This window comes from Nyctereutes procyonoides, unplaced genomic scaffold, assembly GCF_905146905.1.
Source record: "Nyctereutes procyonoides isolate TBG_1078 unplaced genomic scaffold, NYPRO_anot_genome, whole genome shotgun sequence".
NCBI classification, from domain to species: Eukaryota; Metazoa; Chordata; class Mammalia; order Carnivora; family Canidae; genus Nyctereutes; species Nyctereutes procyonoides.
Window position 1 is genome coordinate 59834913 of NW_026575133.1, and position 22639 is coordinate 59857551.

General features: G+C 34.0%; 1 pseudogene; it reads right to left on the minus strand.

Moving 5' to 3' along the window:
• Positions 1-200: 200 nt before the first annotated feature.
• On the minus strand, positions 201-22109 carry LOC129523209 (cytoskeleton-associated protein 2-like; annotated as a pseudogene).
• Between the last annotated feature and the right edge of the window lie 530 nt (positions 22110-22639).

Sequence of the window (22639 nt, forward strand, 5' to 3'; positions counted from 1 at the left end):
TAGAAGTGATGAGCTTCAGGTCTTGGACTCTAGAGATTGGGATGATCTGTAACCTGATACCAGGATGATTATCCTTTTCTGCCTTGTTGCTATAACCTGTTCTCTCGCTTTTAAAGACAACACTTTTCAAATTCTATCTTATTGTTCAGCTCTATTGATGCTAATACATTTCCACAACTAAAGGGTCGGAGGTAACAGAATCATCCTTCCGTGATTCTGTTTGGGTCTTGCAGAATATTAAGAACAACTTTTTTACAACTCTTGTATTGGTATTGCCCTGTTTCCAATGGCCTCTTGGTACAGCCCAATAAAACCAAAGTGACTTGACTTGCCAACAACTTTACTTTGGAGTTCCAGAATTTAGCAAATATGTTGGCCTCAGGAATACTGGACAATGTGGTAAATATTTCTTTGGAAAGTACATACTCTTCAATGTGCTACAGACATTCTGTGAGTGTGTTGTTAATTTTATTGTACAGTTCGAGCAAGTGTACTTTCTTTTCTTCATTTTTTCCATTCTTTTCCAGAATGAAATAAACATTTGCTTTATTATTGTTCCTTTTTTGTTTTAAATTCCACAGGAAGCCGTTTATAGATTTTCCCCTTAGATTTCTACAAGTCTTCCAGTTGTTTCCTTCGATCTTCTGTTGTGATATTCTTAATATTTGGATTAGTTTGTATCCCATTTGGGACTCTACTTCCATTTATGGTTGTGTTACCAGCTTGCTTTTGGGAGCTGTCTTCAACATGGAGTCCAAAGTTCATGCTTTTTGTTGATAGTTGTCACTGCATTTGTTCCCATTGGTTCCATTTGTTGTTGTGTTAGGGGTGCTTGAAATGACTGAATTAAAACTGCCAACCGTCAAATTAGGCCTTTGGCTTATGGCTTTTGATTCTTGAAGTGCACATGATGTCCAAGATGTAAAACAAGATTGAGTGGATTTCTGATCTTGCTTTGTGTTTGGATGTCTGTTATAGCTTTTCAGAAACACACAGGTTTATATATATATATATATATATGTATATATATATATATATATATTCTGCTCAGTAAGAGTATATGACTATAATTTAGTTTCATTTGGTTTTTCATATTTATCCTTATTAACCTTTATATCCTTTATGTCCTTGACCACTGATTTCTTTGATGCTTAAGGCCTACTAAGGGTCTGAACATATTGAGAAGGAACTGCTTTTGGGAGTTTTTCTCCCGGTCTTTAAAGATTTGTTCCTCTAGAGAGTTGCTGTGACCACTAGTGGAATCCTAATTTGTGTTTCTCCAAGAAATTGTTTTTATTAGCTCTGTCTTTCAGAACAGCACTATTCTCCAGGGCCTGTTTATGAGCCAAACTGCTCTTGGTTTGATGATAAGAGTTAGTATTCAGCTTACCTATTGTCCACAATTTAGGATTTGGCTTCCTTTCAGAGTCTGGTAAGATTTGGGTAAGTTCTCTTTGTTCATATAGTTTGGAAAGCTATCCAAGGATTCATTTTCAACATAGTTTTTCTCCACAAAGTCTGCACATTTAGCATTTCCTTGATCTGCTACCTGCTGCTTTGCAGTTTTCAATTTCTATATTTTAAGTAACCCCATGTTTTTTCTAGACAGTTTTCCAGTAGTGGATGATCCATCTTCATGCTATTGTTGACTATTGCTAGAAGGCTTACAGTTTGATTTAAAAGAAAAAAGTATATCCTGAAGGCAGCCTTTTGCCCAAAAGCTTTGGTGGCTCCAATATTGGCCTCTGGGATCCTGTGATATAGGCAGGTCCAGGCTAGAGTTTAAAAATGATGGGTCCTATAGCTTTAATAGGCAAAGCAACGTGATTAGTAACACCCTTTTTGGGTATAACAGTAGATTTAGGAGATGGAAGATTCAGGGACACCAGGTTGACACAGTTGGTTAGGTGTCCAACTCCTGATTTTGGCTTGGGTCATGATCTCATGGTTGTGGGCTCAAGCTCTGCATTGGGGGGGTCCACTTTCAGTGGGGATTCTGCTTGGGATTCTCTCTCTCCCTCTTCTTCTGCTTCTCCCCTCTGTGCTCTCTCTCTCTCTTTCTAAAATAAATAAGTAAATCTCTTTTTTAATAAAAAGGTGGAGGATTCAGGCAACTACTCTTGGTTTTAGATAAGGCTTGATTTTTTGGTACTTAAGTTTTCCCTTGGCTGCTAGGTACTCCTGGAGCTTCCTCTGCCACTCTTCTTCCTTGCCATGACTCCTCTGTGACAATTTTTCTTCTTATATTTTTAATTGTCTTGTTTTTGTGTCTTAGGACACAGAGAAATGCAAGTGGACAGTCAAAAGGGATATTTACCCCTTGGAAATTATCTTAGGGGAAGAAATATAGAAAAAAGTTAGTAAGTAGATAATCATTACCTATTAAGTGAATGAGTAATGTGATAGAAAATAATAGGTATGGCGGACTGCTTTACATATCTTAGAGAAGCCTTTTTTGGGGATTATTTAACTTGAAACATAAAGAATAAGAAAAGTTAACCATGCAGAGCATTGAATATTCCATTTAAGGCAAGAGCAAATTTATATTCTTTAGGCAAGACAGAGCTAAGTATATTAAAGAACTGAAATGAAGCTAATTCATCATTTAATTTATATAACTTTTAGTTACTTTTTTTCTTAGTATTCACTTATACATGTACATAGACCCTACTGTTTTCTAAAATGTTTTAAATATGCCTATATTAAAATGAATACAGTTTAGGCTCAATTGAAGTCATCTCTATAGGTCAAAATATGTGGGAGTTAAAAAGGCCAAGAAATCCCCAAAGCGGTGAAAACCTCAAAAATTAAAAAAAAAAAAAAACAGATTAGGCTTTTTAAATGAAACTATAAGAAATGAGGTTTCTGGTCCAGCAGTTAAGAAACTTGGAAGTTGTCACTTCATTCTAACAAGTAGGAAGCTGAACTACTAATAATTTTTCTTAGACCTGAAAGAGAGAAGTGTTGCCACAGAGCAAGCCAATACCCCTCAAGCTGGAGAAACCAACAGACAAATACAAAGAATCTTAGTTCACTAGTCACTAGAGTAGGAACTCATGAGCAGAAATCATCACAGGGAAGCAAATCCTGCACTATAAATAATGAATTGCTGAAGGCTCTGGGTGAATAAGTCTGAGAGGTAAAAACTTCAGGGGACTCAGAGTCCTAGGAGGGGCCCCATGCTTTTGTGAGTTTTACGACCTGGAGCTCTACCAGGTTATTACAATAAGTATCAGAGAAAAATCTCTTCCTGCTTACTGCAGGAGGAGAGGAAAAGGAACCATTTTGAAATACACCAAAGCATTCTATTCTAATATATGCCCTAGGAGAAACTATTTAAGCAAAGCCTAAGCTTCTGTGTTTTATCAGAGCCTAAATAACCTGAGAAGAAGTGTGCTTCGCTCCCTTAGTCAGAAGAGTGTGTTACTCTTATCTCAGGGTCATGAGTTTGAGCCCCACATTGGGTGTAGAGATTACTTAAATATTTTTAAAAATGACCTGATGAAAGAGAAATACCCAACTCTGGTCCTTTCTAGCCATCCTATACCACTAAACGGGTAAAAAGAAAAAAAAAGGGGGAAACACTTGTGAAGATTGCAGTTCAGAGGCTCACACCTTACCATCACGTTACTAAAGGCCTATTTACAGTTGTTTCATCATTTCAATTCAACCAAATATTTTTGGATTGGAGGCTTCAACACACCTCTATCAGAAATGGATAGATCAGGAAGAAAATAAGTAAGGACATAACTGAATTCAATATCATCATGAATCAACTGGATATAATGTATATCTCCATTGTACAATGTACTGGTCCAACATCAGTAGAATACACATTCTTCTCAAGTTTCTCATGAAGCAATTTCTAAGATAGAACACATTCTGTATATGTGCTGCTGAAGCGAGCACGAAGATAGAACACATTCTGGGCCATAAAACACATCAATAAATTTAAAATTATAGGAATTATGCAATGTCTACTCTCATATCCCAAGGGAATTAAACTAGAAACGAGTAACAAAAAGACAGCTGGAAAATCCCCAAATATATGGAGATTAAACAACATACTTTTAAATAGCATATGGCTCAAAGAAGAAATCTCAAGAAAAATTAAAATATTTTGAACTAAATAAAAATTAAAACATACTTTCTTAAAATTTGTGGGATGTAGCAAAAGTAGTACTTATAAGGAAAATTACAGCATTGAATGAATATATCAGGAAAGAAACAAGATGTAAAATTAATTATCTAAGCTTTCACTTTATGAAAGAAGAATAACTTAAATCCCAAGTAAAACAAAACAAAAGCAATAATAAAAACTGGAGCAGAAATCAATGAAATTGAAATAGCAGGTGAAGGGGTAAATATACTATTTACTTCCAGAGAATGGAATATTACTCAGTGCTAAAAAGAACTATGCTACTAAGCCAGGAAGCAACCTTAAATGTATATTACTAAGTGAAAAAGACCAATCTGAAAAGGCTGCAAACTGCATGATTCTATTTGACATTCTAGTCCAGGCTAAAACTATGAGACAGTAAAAAGATCAGCAGTTGTCATGGGTTATTTGGGGAGATAGGGGTGAATGAGTAGAGCACAGAATATTTTTAGGGCAGCAAACCTATTCCATATGATACTTTATTAGTGGAAACATGCCCTTTACATTTGTATAAACCATAGAATGTAAACACTAAGGGTGAACCCTAATGTAAACTATGGACTTGGGGTGATAATGTTCAAATGTAGACACATCAATTGTAACAAATGTACCAAACTGACAATATTGATGATGGAGGAGGCAGTGCATGTGTAGGCCTGGAGGCATATGAGAAATATTTGTACCTTTGCTCAATTTTGCTGTGAACCTAAAAGCAGTTCTAAAAAATAAAATCTAATGAATTAAAGAACAAATAGAACTGTAAGTACTTATGTTTATTAGACATCAAACTAATTTAAGTAATCAAGATCAATGTATGACAACAAATATGAAACACATTATGTTAATGAAAGAAATAGTCATACAAGACCACCTGCTGTATGATTCCATTTATATGAACTGTTTAGAATAAGGTGGTCGATGAAGATAGAAAGTCTATTAGTCATACTCAGGGGCTGGAGACAGGAGGGTAATGAGACATGGCTGTTAATGGATTTTTTTTCATAATTAAAATCTTCTAAAACCAGATACCAATAATAATTGCATAGTTATTTGAATACACTTAATAAAAAACACTGAAATATACATTTTTAAAGAGACAAATTTTTATGGTACAAATGTAAATTATATCCCAATAAAGCTGTTATTTTAAAAGTTAGTAAAATATAAATATCTTCAAACATTAGAATGTTGTTTTATAAGTGGATAAAATCAAATAGTAATAGAGTTACAAATTTTTCAGATAAAAACAATGGAATTTTCAAAAGGAACTCAAAAGAAGTCAGACTGTTTTTAGAGGGACTAAAGAGTAAAGAAGAATGTATGAAACAAATTATGATGTTTATTGTATAGATAAGTAACCAAAGCTAAGTAAGAGCCAGGACTTTTGCCAAGGTAACAAGGAGAATAGGTACCCATGCTGGTACCTGAATTCAGGCCAGTTTTAGCCAATCTCAAAAATATATTTTTGCTCTTGAAGTTGTCCTAAACTTCTTGCATCTTAGCAAATAAATTTCTTTCTCATATTAAATCATATTTCTAGGACACAAATAAAGAATCTATAAGGTGTTAAAAATTCATACTTTTAAAATATTTACACTTCTGAGATTTTTCCTTCAGGGCAAAAGAAAGTACAAATGCATATTAAATACCCCAGATAGGTAAAATTTCAAAAACATCCAGAAAATGACTAATAAAAATGCTTTGTAAACAAACAGAATTCTAATCATTGTGACCACAGATTTGAAACTGCTCCTAAGAAACATTTGTTTGTATACATGGCATGAAAGCTGTTTCATTTATTTTGGGTACTGAATTCTTAAACATCTTTTTTGTTGGTATCTGTTTAGCATGAAAAATATCTTTTGGCATGAAAATAGGCCATTCATCAGTCCTGTCACAATTAAATGAAGGCAAGTCAATCTCCCTGGATAAAAATCCCAACTTAACAAAAAAGATGCCACATCAATTGTTATTAAAATATATATTTAATTAATTTATTAATTCTAAATGGTCCTCTAGTCTATGTTCTGTGTCAAGTACTTTAGTAAGTTTTAAGACTGTGATATAGACCAACAGAAGATATCATTAAAGGTCTTCCTGGTTTAGTTGAAGAAACAAGCATGAAAATAAAAAAAATTGAAATACAACAATTTTAAAGTTGATACAAGCATACGGTATAGAGAAGGGACACACAAATATATTGAGTGGATAGATGAATGGTGGTGTCCAAATAAATTTTATCAATTAAACAGCTAAGAATTTCTTTTTCCAAAATAAAAAATTTGTGAAGGTTATTGAAACTGCAACTGTCCCAGTTTCAAGTAAAAAGTAATCCCCAATACATGAAAAGGGGCTCACCACCACTCATTGTCAGTTAAATGCAAATCAGAACCACAGTGAGTAATCACCTCACTCCTATTAAATGACTACCATTAAAAAGACAAGAAGTGACAAGTGTTGACAAGGATGTGCAAGAGAGGGAACATTTGTACTGTGCTGTTGGTGGGAATGTAAACTGATGCAGCCAGTATGGAAAACGGTGTGGAGGTTCCTCAAAAAATTAAAAGTAGAACTACTCTATGACCCAGCAATTCCACTTCTGGATATTTATTCAAAGGAAATGAAAACACCATATCAAAGAGATATATGCACTCCCCATGTTCATAGCAGGACTATTTACCATAGCCAAGTTAGAGAAACAACTTAAGTGTCCACTGATAAATGGACATGTAAATAAAAAAAATATGAAATATTTAGAAATATAATAGAAATTGAAATAACAAGAATATCATAAAAATAGAAGGAAATCTGCCATTTCTAGCATGAATGGATCTTGAGGGTATTATACTAAGTGAAATAAGTGAGACAGAGAAAGACTAATACTATCTGATCTCTTTAGGAAACTAAAAACAAAACAAAACTCCTGGTGATTGCCAGGAGTTGGGGTTAGGGGATGGGCAAAATATGGATAGGTGGTCAAAAGGTACAAACTTCCAGTTATAAATGAGTCCTGTGAATGTATTGTATGTAGAGTGTGGTGACTAAAAGAAAAAAAATCAGCAACCCTCCACTAAGCCTAACTTCCATGCTTAGAGAAAAAGAAATGAGTGTAGTTTTAGACAAATTAGACACAAAATTATACATAAATTTAACGAATCACATTATCCCCCAACTAGATCATGTACCATATACAAAACAGAACATGTAAGAGTATGAGATTCATTTAAGTGTTTGTAATGCAAAGTATCATAATTTTTCTGATATTATAGTACTTTTCAACTAATATACTGATTAATACCTTTGAGGACATTAGCATCTGGAACATTCTATTATAAGACAAATAAAAGGATGAATAGGGACACCTGGGCAGCTCATTCGGTTAAATCCACCCCCTGATTTCAGCTCAAGTCATGATCTCAAGCTCATGGGATCTTGCCCAAAGTCGGGTTCCACATTGGGCATACAGTCTGCTTAAGATTCTCTCTCTCCCTCTCTCTCCTTCTGCCCCTCTCTCCACTCTGCACATGTTCATTCTCTCTCCCTAAAAAAAAAAAAAAAAAAAAAAAAAGAAGAAGGAAAGAAAGAAGAAAAAAGAAGAGAAAGAAAACAACTATACTAATTTGTAATCTGACTAGGGAAAATCTTTTATAATAAAATATGATTAAATGCTTTGGAAGCAAATTTATGTAATTCATAGAAAAATCAGTTCAAAAGAAAATATACAACGTACATAATTTATTCAGATAGACTTTAGTATCTTTAGATAAGATACTTCTGTGTTTTATGTTAGTATTACACAGATAAAAACAATATTCTGAGGATAATTTTGAAAATAGGGGCTAAAAAGTTAAATATGTAATAGATGTTCTTTAACTTCAAAAATGAAAGAACACATTACATCAATTAATAATTTTATTTTTTTATAGCTCTTCTTTATTTTCCTAAACACTACACAGAATGAGGCTAAGTCATTATTTACAAATCAAAATTTCTGACGGTAACCCATAAAACAAAATGTATTGTTTATTAGTCATAGAATTCATCTCATAAATATTGCCTATCTAACATAATAAGTCTTAAATTTTTAGATAGCAATAAATATGAGGGAACAAAATTCTGACAAAATTGTACATATAGTAAAAACTACTTTGATTCATGTCAGCACTTTTTACATAATTCAAAGAATATGACAAAAACTCTTGTGTTGGTAGCCCACAAAAAACCTGACCTAAAAATGTTTAATTCAGTTATAATTTGCCAAGACCATCTCCCAAACAGTGTGTGCCAAGATTTCTAAGCCCTAGTCATTATGGAAAAGCTTGCCAGATTATTTATTTCTCTACCTTGTGCACATCAAATATAATTCCATAAAAAATACATAAATTAGGGAAGCATTAAGTGCATTTTTTTCCCACTTATATGTCGCCATTTCCCTCTCTCCATTTAAACCTAAATATATTTATCTTAGTGAAGTGGTTCAAGACAGATATCCCCAAAATATACTGCTTTAGCATAATGATTATTTTGAGATTAAAGCAATCAAGACCCAGTAGATTCAGGAAAAGCTCTTTGCCATCCCTCAATTGCCTAAAAGGTTCTAGAGAGAGGACCTGCTCTGGGAAGAGAGCTAGCACCATAGATAGATAGCTACCTTAGGATATAAATTAGATATAGCAGGCAGGGAGGAACCAAGCAAGGACAGTTTGATCCAAGTCCTCTGTTTCTGAGTAGCCCAGCAAACATTTGCATACTAAACATTTACATTTTTTCATTCTTGCTGAGCATTGCATTCCTTTGTTTTGAAGACCCAGATCCCTACCTCCTTCTGCTTAGTTTAGAATGCATATATATCTCGTTTTGCCTGGCTTTGGAATTTCCATTACTATGTAGATTCCCATATGCTATTAAATTTTATTTTCTCCAGTTAATCTGTCTTATGTCAACTTGGTCTTAGTCCAGATAGAAGCACCGTGAAAGGGACAGGAATTTTCCCTCCTTGACATTATATAAATAGACCACACTAAATATTCTTATTTCTATGAGCTTTCTAAGTTTTAGGTTTAATATGAGTCATTTCATCATTCCAAATGCTTTACTACAATTACAAAAGTCTGCAAAGCACTGTAGAATAATAATGGCTTAATTTCTGAATATTATTAAAATGCTGTAATGCTTTAACATTTACCATAATATTTGGGCAGTATGTTTGACAATATTTATTGCATTCAAATTTTATACACTCATACTATTTTTATTTTTGAAATTTAGAAATTTTATCAAATTTGACAAACTCCATTAGTAATCATGTTTTATTTCTTAAATTTGTTAATACTTGATTATGTTAGCATATTTTCTTTTTTTAAGCATATTTTCTTATATCAAAAGATTCTTGTCTTCTTGCTACAAACTCCACTTAGTTACAGAGTACTTTTTCCCCCTTAGCTAAATTGCTGGATTCTTCTTTTTTTCTAATTGTTAATTTAGATTTTTGCATTAGAATCTAGCTGAAGGCTTGTGGTATTTTTCTTGATTTTAAATTTATCAATTACTCGTTAACTTAAATTATGTTTAGCTTTTTTTTTTCTCTCCCAACCTGCTTAACGCTCAGTGAGTCTCATCAATCTGATAATTTAGTTCTTTATTCAACTCATTAAGAGATTTCTTTATATATTTGTTACTATCTCTTAAGCTCTACCATATTTTTATTAAGGAATTCCAATCTTTTTTGTTATCTTTATTGTATCTACTCTCTAAATGGTGTGTTGCTTGAATTTTTTTTTTCCCCACCATAACTTGTGTAGCTTTATATCTTCACTCTGTCCTTTGAGACATTTCTCCTGCTAGATTTTCTAAATCTGTGAGTGGGTTCATACTATCTTTCAGTTTACTTACTAAAGTATTTACTTGGGAAGTCCAGTTAGCTTAGCTCCAGAAAGCATTTGTGATTGGGATTCACTTGAGTTTTCCTAAAGGTTTTTGTTAATTGTTCAAGTGGCTTTCTGTGTCTTGCAGCAACTCTATTTTGTTGGCATGAAATGTGTTTGTGCTGACTGGATCTTCCTTTCTCTGGCTATTAGAATCTCTTAGATGATTTGTTATTTTCTCTATCAGCCTTTAGATCTGTTGGTAGGAGTAAACAAGTGGGGGCAGCTTGGTTAGTTTTTACAACCCTGAGCTAGTAGTACAGGGGTAGAAAGGCTGCCAGTCCCCTGCTGAGTAGCAGGATGAAGCCTTTGCTGTTCCCAAGTCTCCAGGCATATTCCCAATTTCAAGAGAAGACATAGTCCAGTTCTTTCTTTATTTCTAAGGTGACACACATTGGATAAACTTTCGCCGATGTCAAATTTTCCTCTAGGAATCTCTGTGTGCCAGGTTTTTGCCGAGAATGTGGTGATTCTATCCTAGCCCAAGGAAGAAAGAATCCTCAATCATTTTTTCTGTCAAGATCTCCTTCAAGCCTAACGCTTCTCCTGTTCCCATCAGTGGAATGATTTCAACAGCACACTGACTTGGAAAAGAAAGTAGGCAGGAGTTTGGAGAAAAGGTATAGAGAGTCCCATGTATTAGCTTGGCAGGTCTGCCATTTAAGAAGTACCACAAATGGGGTTGCTTAAACAAGAGGAATGCATTGTTTCACAGGTATGGAGGCCAGGAGTCCAAAATTAAGGTTTTAGCAGTTGTTTCTCTCTGAAGGCTATGAAAGAAGGACCTGTTCCAGGCCCCTCTCCTTAACTGGTAGATGGACATCTTCCTTCTGTGCCTCTTTCATCTTCTTTCTATGAATATCTATCTCTATGTCCAAATTGCTCTTTTGATAAGGATACTAGTCATACTGCATTAGGACCCCTCCTAATGATTTGTCTTAACTTGATCATCTCTATAAAGATTCTATCTCCAAATAAGGTCACACTTTGAGGTACAGAAGATTTGAACTCCAAACATACCTCCATTCAGGGGATATGATTCAACTCACAACAGCCATATTTAGGTTGTTTATCCATGATACTTTATTGAATATATTAACTAAGCCTAAATTGGTCCTGATCCCACATATCATAAATGTAGGCAAATTGCAACATAGAATCTGGAGGGAGCTAGAATAATAAAAAGATTCTCATCCAGAGGACCTGAAGGGATCATGAAAACTAAGAAAGCACTAAAATAAGCAACCCTAGAATTTCACATGTACATCCCACACATTACGAGCTGAAAATGAAGAATTTTTTAAATCTCAAAAGTAATATTGCTACTACAAAAGTTTTTAATTTTATCTATAGACCACTCTTTGAGTTATTTCTTTGCATTTTTCACCTGAGTGAAAGGTAAAGCATAAAATATAGCCTTTCCAATACATTTGAAAAAAGAAAAGAAAAAGAACTACCTGGTTTAAAAGTCGTCATCATTTAAGTGTCAAGTGGGAGCTCTCTAGTAAAACAACTCAGTCTGCATTTCATTTAAGTTTAGTGAAAAGTGGAGGGAAGAAAATTGAAGAGAAAAGAAAAGATTTAGTTTGCAAATTCAAAAGTAAAAGAATTAATAAATCACATTAAATGTCATTTTTTTGTTAAATAGGATAAACAGTCTATACCTAACTAAATGGACTCTTTAAATATCTTTAAATATGAGACTGAAAAGAATTTTTGGAGGGTTTTGTAATTTAAAAGGGGAGAAAAGGCAATTTTTTATTGCAATCAAATGCATACCAATTGGGCTGACAGCCATTATATTAATAGGTCTTATATCATGTATATTTTCATTAGCTTTATATAAGTTCTATGTTGATCCCACATTCCCGGAACAATTGGCATTATTGATTAAACTTAACTTCATCAATCTGTTGGCTCTAAAATTTTGCCTCATAATTTAATTTGAAATCCTTACCTACAAAGTGTCATATCTTAAATTGCATAAGTGACCTATTTCTTTTTTCTTTTTTAATTCCTGTTCATGCAATCTTTCCATGTTTGTTTTCTATTGGGTTGTCAGTCTTTATTCTTCTTGATTTTTTAAGAAATACTTTGCTAACCAATGCTTCAACTATTATATTATTATATTACAAGGAAATATTCTGCTTATAAATACTTTATTATAATAATATATTAATTATATTATTATTAAATTTATCAAGTATTAAATTTAAAAAATTTGGCTTTTGTGGTCACCTATATTATGTTTGATTTCTTTTTTTCTTTTTTATGTTTGTTTTCTACTGTATTTTTGCTTACATTTATTTCTTCTTTCTACATTTATGAGCATCCAGTTGTTTATTCCAACATCCAAAGAGGTATCACATACTAATTTTCTCCTTTATTTTATGATCATTTAAGGCTACATATTTCTAATTAATCACCTTTTCATCTACTTTTAATATTTATTTTTATTAACTTTATTTTTTATTTGCCATATATATATATTTTTTATTTTTTTTGCCATATATATTGATATATACTTATACATTTGTTGCACCAACAAGTTTCTTTTAAAAAAAAAAGATTTATTTATTTATTTTAGAGAGAGAGAGAGAGAGAGAGAGAGAGAGCACAGGGTGGGGGCAGAAGTAGAGGGAGAGAGAAAATCTAAGCAGATGCCGCACTGAGCACAGAGCCCTACACAGAGCTCAATCCCATGACTCTGAAATCAAGACCTGAGCCAAAACCAAGTCGGATGCTTCACAGACTGAGCCACCCAGGTGCGCCCCTCCACCACAAGTTTCGTAATGCAGTAATTTTAATTTGATTAATTTTCAGTCATAAATGCATTCTAAGAAATTATAGTACTTCTTTAAATTAGTTAAAATTTATAGCACACACTATTATGTTCAATTTTTACAGATGTTCAACACATTCCTAGCAGAATAATTATGATAAAACTTGAGGATGTAGCATTGTACATTCATTAGATAAAATTTGTTAGCTATGTTTGTATGTTCATATAACACACTATAATATATATAAAACATAACACAAATATATTTTTTTCAAGATTCATATCCTGATTTTTTATAAGCTTGATATGACAGCTATTGAATAGTATATTAACATGCCTTTTTTATGCATTACATTTTTTTAAGATTTTATTTATTCATTCATGAGAAACAGAGAGAGAGAGAGAGAGAGAGGCAGAGACACAGGCAGAGGGAGAAGCAGGCTCCATGCAGGGAGCCTGACATGGGACTCAATCCCGGTTCTCCAAGGATCACGCCCTGGGCTGAAGGCAGCGCTAAACCACTGAGCCACCCGGGCTGCTCTGCATTGCATGTTTTAAAGCTATGTTATTAAGTGCATACATATTTTAGAAGCCTCATATATTTCTGGTTAAACTTTTTTCATTATATAAAAATTCTTTTTTTTGTGCAAATATGCAATTTTCTCCAATTTTGTTTAATATTAGTGTGGCTACACTGGCTTTTATTTATTTATTGGTTAACAGTAACTGATGTACTTCCCCCACCTTTTACTTTTTTATCTTTCCAGATATCCCTTAGTTTACTTCTGATTCTTACAAACTGCATATAGCTGTTAATCCTTATTTTCATTTTTAAAAATAATCTATCTTTTCTCTGTAGAGGATTTTGAGAACTTGTCTTTGACTTTAGTATTAGGTAGTTGTATTGACAAAAGTTTTCTCATTGGCCAAACTCTACTCAGCTTCCCTGTCCTTTACTCCAAGTAGGCCTGACTGTTGAACTTTTGAGTTTATCTCTGCTTTGCCCAATTTTAACAAGAATTCTGCTAACTCCTTTTAATCAGAACCCCATAACCTCAATAACTGGTGACTGATCATGTTCCTTATCCTCCACCAAGTCCCAGGTTGGGTGGCTAGTCTACAGCAAAAATCCTCTTAGGTCAGTTTAGCCAGAAACCCTCCTCCCCTTGCCCCTGTTTTACCTTAGTAACTTCTATTGACTGACCTGCACCCTGCTCCTTGGTTATTAATTTCTACTTGCCCAGGCGATATTGGAGTTGAGCCTAATATCTCTCCCCCACTACAAAACTCCATCTCAGTGGACATGTTTGTATGGTGATCATCTCCCATCTCCTTGAATAAAGCCTTTCTCACCATGGGTTGTCATTGAATGCTTTGAGTCTAGTTGTAGTTGTCGTCCACTTGCCTTCCTGGGACACTTCGCACTCCTAAAATGTAAGAACCATGTCTTTAATCATTTTGATAAAAATCTCAGTTATTATTTCTTCATATTTTACTTATCCCCATTTAATTTATACTTTTTTGAGGGGAGTAGGAGAAATACAAATCCAATGTTTGCTGGAAATTGTGAATCTCTTTTCCATGTTCTTAAAACTGTTTTGAATACCTTTCACTCTGTTGGCTCACATTATATAATTTTTCAGAGCTATCTTCCAACCCACTGATTCTCTTTCAGCATATTTAATCTGCTGCTTCAACTACTCAATACATTTTAATTTTAGCTTTTATAATTTTTTAAAGATTTTATTTATTTGTTCATGAGAGACACACAGAGAGAGAGGCAGAGACACAGGCAGAGGGAGAAGCAGGCTCTATGCAGGGATCCCGATAAGGAACTACATCCCAGGACTCCAGGATAACACCCTGAGCCGAAGGCAGACGCTCAACCACTGAGTCACTCAGGCGTCCTGAGCTTTTATAATTTTTATTCTAGCTACTCCTTTGGTTATTTTTCAGATCCACCTGGCCAGTTTGTCATGCTAGCCGTATTTTTATTCTTTTCACATAATCAGCATGCTTTATATTCTCTAGTCTACAGTCTTTGCTCAACATCTATAGTCTTTGCTCTTCTATGTCTTTTTTAACTGCTTTGCTGACTCTAACTCATGGTGGCCTGTCTATTCATGCGTTTTGTTTTTTTTTGATATTGACCATATGTTCTTTGGAACTTTATCTATGGGAATTCTTTCAAACTTGATCTTAAAATATATTCCTCCAGGGAGTATCTATAGTTGTTTCTGCCACATTTCTAAAACTTTACAATCACAGCACCAGTTAAATACATATTTGTAACTTGGCATTTATGTGCCCTTAGGTGGTGTTAATTCTAGCTCAAAGACTGTTAGTTTGTTTTGGCAAATAATCTTCAGTGAGATTTTTCTGCCTCAATTAAGAGTTAAAGCTGAGACAGACAAGTTTCCTTCTCAGAATCCTTTGGAATGTGGATAGTTTTCCCATCCTGGGCCCCTTCTCTGCACAAGAGCACACAATGTGGGCACTTCCCAGGTAAGGGATGCAGACAGGGACAGATGTGACCGCGGAGGCTGCATGTGGGAGCCTGAGTCCCCTCGGCCAGAGGGCAGCAGGGCGTCTAGCCAGGACTTCCAGCCCCTAAGTGACGGTTCATTCTTGTTCTCTGCACAGAACCCAGTTCTCCAGATGCTGATAAGCTGTTTACAAAGTGGTATTTGTAACGAACTGATTTTTGCAATAAAATAAGTGCTGGGGGGATAAAAGATTATTAAGTCTTGGGATTTTTGGTTTAAAAGTCGTAAGTCTTTTAGGCCTTTGTTTGACCTATAGTTCTTGTCTCCAAGTCTGGAAATATCTGGTAAAAACTGAAACTGTAGTCCAAGAGGGATCAACTGGTTATGGTTGGAATTCGTGCATTAGTCCTTCCTTGCTTTTTTAGCTTCTTGCTTTTTCATTGGTTTGGGCTGATTTCTGTGCAATCTCAGCTAAGCATTTAGACTTTTTAAGCAAATATTTTCCTAGTACTTTAGGTATTTATGAAATAATATACACACAAAATATATACATAGATATCTATTCTGTCAAAAATACCTGTAATAAATTGTTTAGGAAATCTTAAAGAAATTTGGAAGAAAGTTGGGAGCAATAGTATTCCTATAAAATACATATAAATTTTCATAAATTAGAAATTAATAGTTAAAATCATATAGTATTTATTAGCTATATAAATTGATGCATTATAATTGTTTCTATAGAGGTAAATTATTAATTATAGCATATCATTACATATTCTGATAACAGTTTATGCAGTCTAATTGTTACTTAGTTAATATTTCACAATAGGTAAATTCTTAATGTTCTTGACAAAGCTCTTGGAGATTAATATATCTATCATTAATTTATTATTCTAAAAGTAGTAAAGTTGTAATATTTAGCCTTCAAATATCAAGTGGTTAGCTATTGTCTAATAATTAAAGTTCAGTAGTAGTTCACATCCTGTGTCTGACTTTTTAGTTAATGAAATAAATATTAATTATCTTAGAAATAAATGAGTATGTAAATGGATTGCTAAACTTCTCAAGGTGTAGTTTTTTGGTTTTTTTTTCCTAGCCTGGAAATTTAACAATATATGTCAGTATTCATCATTCTCAAATTAAGTCAGACTTTTGAAGAAAATTCTTTATTGAATTTCTTATAAAGTGGTATTATTACCCATTTTGAGAAATAAGGCATTGCTATAATCTCCAATCTGTAGTTCACTGCCACAAGCAATTCAGTGTATGATGACATGTATATGACATGGAGAAAGAAAATTATGCTCATAAGCCAACTCAGAACAAAAATGAAAAGGATGCCAGTTAAAGTTGTGGTGTTTTATGTTTTATTTGTTTGAAAGTTTATATATTTCAATATAAAAGAGTCTGTGATGGAAAAATCTACACAATGAGAAAATCTCTTCAGGAACATAAATATGAGATGGGAGTTTTATTGATTGGTCCATTAATGAGTGGATGGAGGTATCTCTTGACATTATAACCATGTTTACATATTATTAATCATCCAGAATATTTACGACAATTTTTAACTTTGTGCATTATTTAACCTAGTATCTATGACCCTCTCTACTACATGTCAAGCTTCTTTTTCACAACTTTCCTTCAGTCACTCCCCTTTTTTATACATCAATAATGTAAATTGTGATATTAGAAAAGCTGCTTAAAAGTTTTGGACCTCAAATTCTTTACCATTAAGACATGGATCAGATTATGTACACCTTAGGGTCTTAAAAGCAGAAATTAAGATAATAGGCAAAGTATCCAATACAGTCATTAACTATGCAAATATAATAATAATATTCACCCCACTTTTTTCTGTTTCTATGTCTTTGAAGATTTTTGCCCTCCTCTTACAAAGATTTTTTAAATATAATTTCCACAAAAATTCTAAAAATGAACTGTGAACTGATTTCAAAGTTTTATTAAATATCCCCTACTTTTTGAAAATTTTCTAATGTTCTCAGCTTTCCATTTTAAAGTACTTCAATTGAATTTCCATAGCATTTCTCTTTGCATCCTTCAGTACTTACATTCTAAGAGAGACAATGAATATTGACATATATCTTACACATTATACAGATTTCAGTTTCTCTGGGACAAGATGTGTTTTCATTCACATGTATATCTCAGGAAATACCTAAGATGATATGCATATTATAAACTCTATATTTGTTGGTAAATAGATTGTTTAAAAGAAGTAATTTGGAGGTACTTTTACAAGTTGTGCCTACTTAATACCAAGTATTCAGGGAAAGAATGAAATATTCAGTGAACTAACTACTTCAAATATCCCACTATTTAAAGTCATCTAGAGAATTATGGCAAATTACTACTACAATTTCGAGAAAAAGATGACAGTCTGGGGAACTCCTGGGTGGCTCAGCAGTTGAGTGTCTGCCTTCGGTTCAGGGCGTGATCCCAGAGTCCCAGGATTGAGTCCCACATTGGGCTCCCTGTGAGGAGCCTGCTTCTCCCTCTGCCTGTGTCTCTGCTTCTCTCTCTCTCTCCATGTCTCTCATGAATAAATACATAAAATCTTAAAAAAATATGACGGTCAGAGTGCTAAAATAGTAAAAATGACAATACTGGATAATACTAATCTTACTTATAAAGAAGGCACTCTCAGAGTGAACTGAGGGCACACATATAAAGTTGAAGGTTGTTTAGATGGCAAAGGAATATATTTGGCTGGAAAGAACATTATAATGTTGATATCTTAAATAATTTTGAAGAAAGAATTGGTTAGAAGAGATTAATAAGAATGGATTCTAGAAAAGGGAAAACCAAGAGCTGAGAATGTTTATGCATTCATTCATTTATTCAGCAGTTATATTCTGGTCACGTATTATGTGCCAGGCACTGTGCTAGCAGGAAGAAGAGAGAGAGAGAGAGAGAGAGAGAGAGAGACTGTTAATTAAAGCTGAAAAAAGACTAGACATAAGAAGTCAAAGAGGAAGGGTGTCTGGAGTAGAGAAATCATGAGATAAAAACAGCTTATGTTACTCGTGCATAGTGAGGAAAAGGGAGAATAGTAAAAAATGAAGTTGAAGAGCTTGCTGATAGAAAATCATTAAGAGTGTTTTCATCTGTGAAGAGTACTATGGATTTTAACCTATTGCAACAGAAAGGCATTAAAGGGTTTTACGAATAGAAGTGGCATCTTCTGATTTACTAAAATAAACAATCAAAAGAAAACAAACAAAAACCCCTTAATATTCACACAGGAGGATTAATTAAGGGGAATAACAGAGCAAGCAGGAGAAACAATTTGGAGGCCGTTATTGAAACTCTTGTGAGAAATGTTGTATTCTGTACAAGAAATTGGAAATAAATTATTAGATATTTTTACCACTATTCTAAAAAAAAAAAGCACCTGATCAGCTAACATATCATTATTATTGTAGCTTGTGTAGTAGTAGGTAGATCCCTATACAAAAGATAAATTCACTAGATTCACATACTTGGTGACATTGTCTACTTCTGCAATAAGATTAATTCTCCCCTCTGATTTGTATTGAACAAGCAAATTTCTGATTGACTACTAAATTAAATCTTTCTTTCAACTTTCCCAAAGTGTTATACATATTCATATTCAAAAATATAAATATTCTAATTATTCTAAAAATAACATTAGTTTTTGTAACTTTTTAAACTGGCATTTTGACTTATACATAAGCTTTTGATGTGATGATTAAAATGACCAAATACTACTGAATCTGATCAACTTTTAGTAAACTATTTCTAACCCCATATGACATTGACTTCAAAAAGTAAATAAGTCTTTCACTAAATTGCAAATCATTTTATCAATATATATACAAAATATTATATGTTTTAGAACATAGATATTAACAACTAAGATAGAAAAAAGCTTTATCACTAGATTGAAATTGATTTATTTATCTATAGGCTAGTCAATATGCATTTGGCTTGAGACAATAGTAGAAATATTAAAAATAGAGCAGGGGGAGTAGACAAAACACTAGACATTGAGCCAGTGACACCAAATTCAGGCTTGATATTTTCAGCTTGCTGAATATGAGAGTTTGTAACCATCAGTTAACCACTTCAGGCTACAATTACTTCCTTTGTAAAAGGAAAGTATTAAATCTGATAAAGATTAATATTCCATTCAGCTCTGAAATCTAATGTCTTATATAATATAAAATATAATCCATTAGTTCAATAAAGAAATAATAAAGGCAATGAGGAGAAAAGCAGAGATTTGACCAAATCAGAATTCAGCTTAATTCTATATAAATGGGCTAGTCAGTTAGTCATCAGCCATGAAATGGTCCTTTTTCTAAAAACACATTCATTCACCTACCCATCCAATCAGGACTATTATTCCCAAAAGGATGAAATATATGAGAATAGCTGTCACAAATATGTAGATGGATGAACTTTGTTTTGATAGTATAGAAATGAAAGGCAAATAACATAAAAATTCAGACAAGAAGCCCTGGAAAATTAATCATTAAATATTGATTGAAGGAAACAAGGCACTACAACCTACTCTTTGATTAATTTCTAATTTTTTAATCAAAATTAACCTAGTACCCACTGTATTGTGACAATTACACAATAAATTTTTTAAAAGATTTTATTTATTTTTTCATGAGAGACACAGAGAGAGAAAGGCAAAGACATAGGCTGAGAGAGAAGTAGGCTGCATGCAGGGAGCCCAATGTGGGACTTGATCCTAGGACTCCAGGATCACGCCCTGGGCTGAAGGCAGACGCTTAACCTCTGAGCCACCCAGGTGTCCCCAATTACACAAATCTAATGCAAAAAAATAGAGATGCCGGAGTGACTCAGCAGTTTGGCACCTGCCTTCGGCCCAGGGCATGATCCTGGAGACCCGGGATCGAGTCCTGCGTCGGGTTCCCTGCATGGAGCCTGCTTCTCTCTCTCTCTGCCTCTCCCTATATCTCTCATTAATAAATAAAATCTTAATATATATATATATATGTATTGCATTTCTAATATTATTAATTCATTCACAATTATTGAGTATCTATTATATGTTGGGTTTTATGCTAAATAATGGCCATTATCCTCGCTGCAGTGGAAAAGCAAATAAGTAAATGAGAAGGATAATAACTTTTCATAAATAAATTGAAGGAAATAATAATGGTGCTATGAAAAACCAGTAATATGGAGATTCTATATTACCAACCTCTTTTATGACAAAAAACTTATTGATTGGCTAGATATATTAATTTGATAAAGTATAATATTTCTTTGCTTTCATGTTAATAATGAGATGAAATAGCTAAAATTATTCTGTCTTTTAAGCTGTCATATAACCTAACTCTCTAGATTAATGGAAACAGAATTTTAAATATAGTGGATTAATTTTCTCAGTTACTTCAATATCCATTTGGTTGTTTCCTTTGGGCCAGAGAATGAATCTCAAAGGTAATTTAACTCAATTCCCTTAATAAATATATTTTTAAAGATGTATTAAATAAAGATATCTATTTTTTAAATAAAGATATTTTTAAAAGTAGATTACTTTTCCAAAGATACCCAATTAAGTAGTGGTGAAGCAAGGCAAGGAGTCCAGGCCTTCTTGAAATACAGTAAGTGTTGTTTCATTTATTATGTGTGGTTTCTAAAAGAATTATTGCCATTCAAAGAATGACCAGCTAAAAAGCATTTGTTCATAGCTTTCAGAAGGTTCATTGAAAAATTGAGTTGATTAAAATTGTATGAACTTTCTCTGGGTGCAAATATTTGTGGGTAGAACTAGTGATATTTCTTGGAGACTTCCGGAAGTTTGTAATTTAAATCAGAAAATTAAGGTGCAAAAATAGACAGATATAGTAATAAATATACAAGTAAATAAAAAATCTTTATTCTCACTGAATGTAAATAAGCTTGTCTACTAAAAAATAAAAATAGATATTTTTCACCGTGTCCTCATTCGAGAGGGTGAGATGGTAATGACTTAGCCTTTCTAGTTAAATAAAGAATTACAGGATAGTCAATATGTCAATTGGTGCTGGAATTTAATTAACAAGAAAATGTTTGTGTGAAAGACTGAGAAGATATTCTTGGCATACAGTTTAGTCACTGAAAAAGTTTGGTGATTAAAGTAGGGCTTTCCGAATAAATATCTATGGGAGTTTTAGGGAGAAGCTAAAATTCAAGTAGTGAAAGTTTTAATCTTGGTTGATAGTAAATCAAAACCACTATAAAGATCTAATAGCATAGGTTCTAATCTTTCTAAATTCCATTTTGAGATACATGAATAAGCATGCACACAACATACACACACTTTTCCTTTCTGATCTTCAAATTTCCATGTAAATGGTTGGGGGTGGGTGCTGGGAGATAGAGAGGCTGAGAGAGGGGAGGGAGAATAGGGATGATAGAAGATGTATCGTATGACCTATGTGTACTCCTCACTTGAACTTACTGTTAAGACATGGAAAACGTGTAAGGGGGTAGCATTGCATCTCAAGTAGCCATTTCTTCAGATTTCCCACCTTCATCTTTTTAGAACCCTTATTACAACTGAAGCTCAAGTCACTCTAGTCAACAATGCTTCCTAGCCAGAAGGAAGCTGACCAGGGTTATGAGAATTCTAGAGCAGCTGCTTCTCCTGTTCCGTTGGTATTCACGCACCAAATTTCCTGCTCTTCCCTGGCCCTTTCTAAGGGTCTGGGTTTACTGTTCACTCCTGCATCTCGATAGAAGGTCAAAGACATAGGGTCACATCCGTTCCTGAATTGTCCCTTTTCCCGGAAGGGAACAGTAAAGGGTCTCCCCAGCGCGGTTCTGCTACCCGATTCACAAAAACCTCTGACTCTCCCAAAGCTGACTCCTGAGTCTTTCTTCCCCCAACTCCCTCCAGTCACAGTTAAGGCTCTGCACCAGTTATTCACCGCTTTTTTTAAAGGGTAAAGCGTTACGCACCGCCTGTGGTCGTGAGTGGTCTGTCCCTCAGTCCCGCTGTGCGGTCGTGATTGGCAGACAGAACAGTGTCGTCTGGCTCCGCCCCCGCTTCCCTTTGCCGCGCTAGCTGTGTCGGGTTTTACTCAAAGGTGGAGAATGGGACTCGGCGGGCAGCGCTTGGAGCAGGTGCAGAAGCATCCTCGTTCCCGCTGTTGGGGCTATTCTTCCTCCCGTCTCTGAGTCAGGGAAGGACAAGCATTCTTCACCGCTAGAGCTTCAGTGAACTGTTGCCCAGAACCTAGGCACTTCTGACATTTCATCTCACCCCTTATTCCGCGTTCAC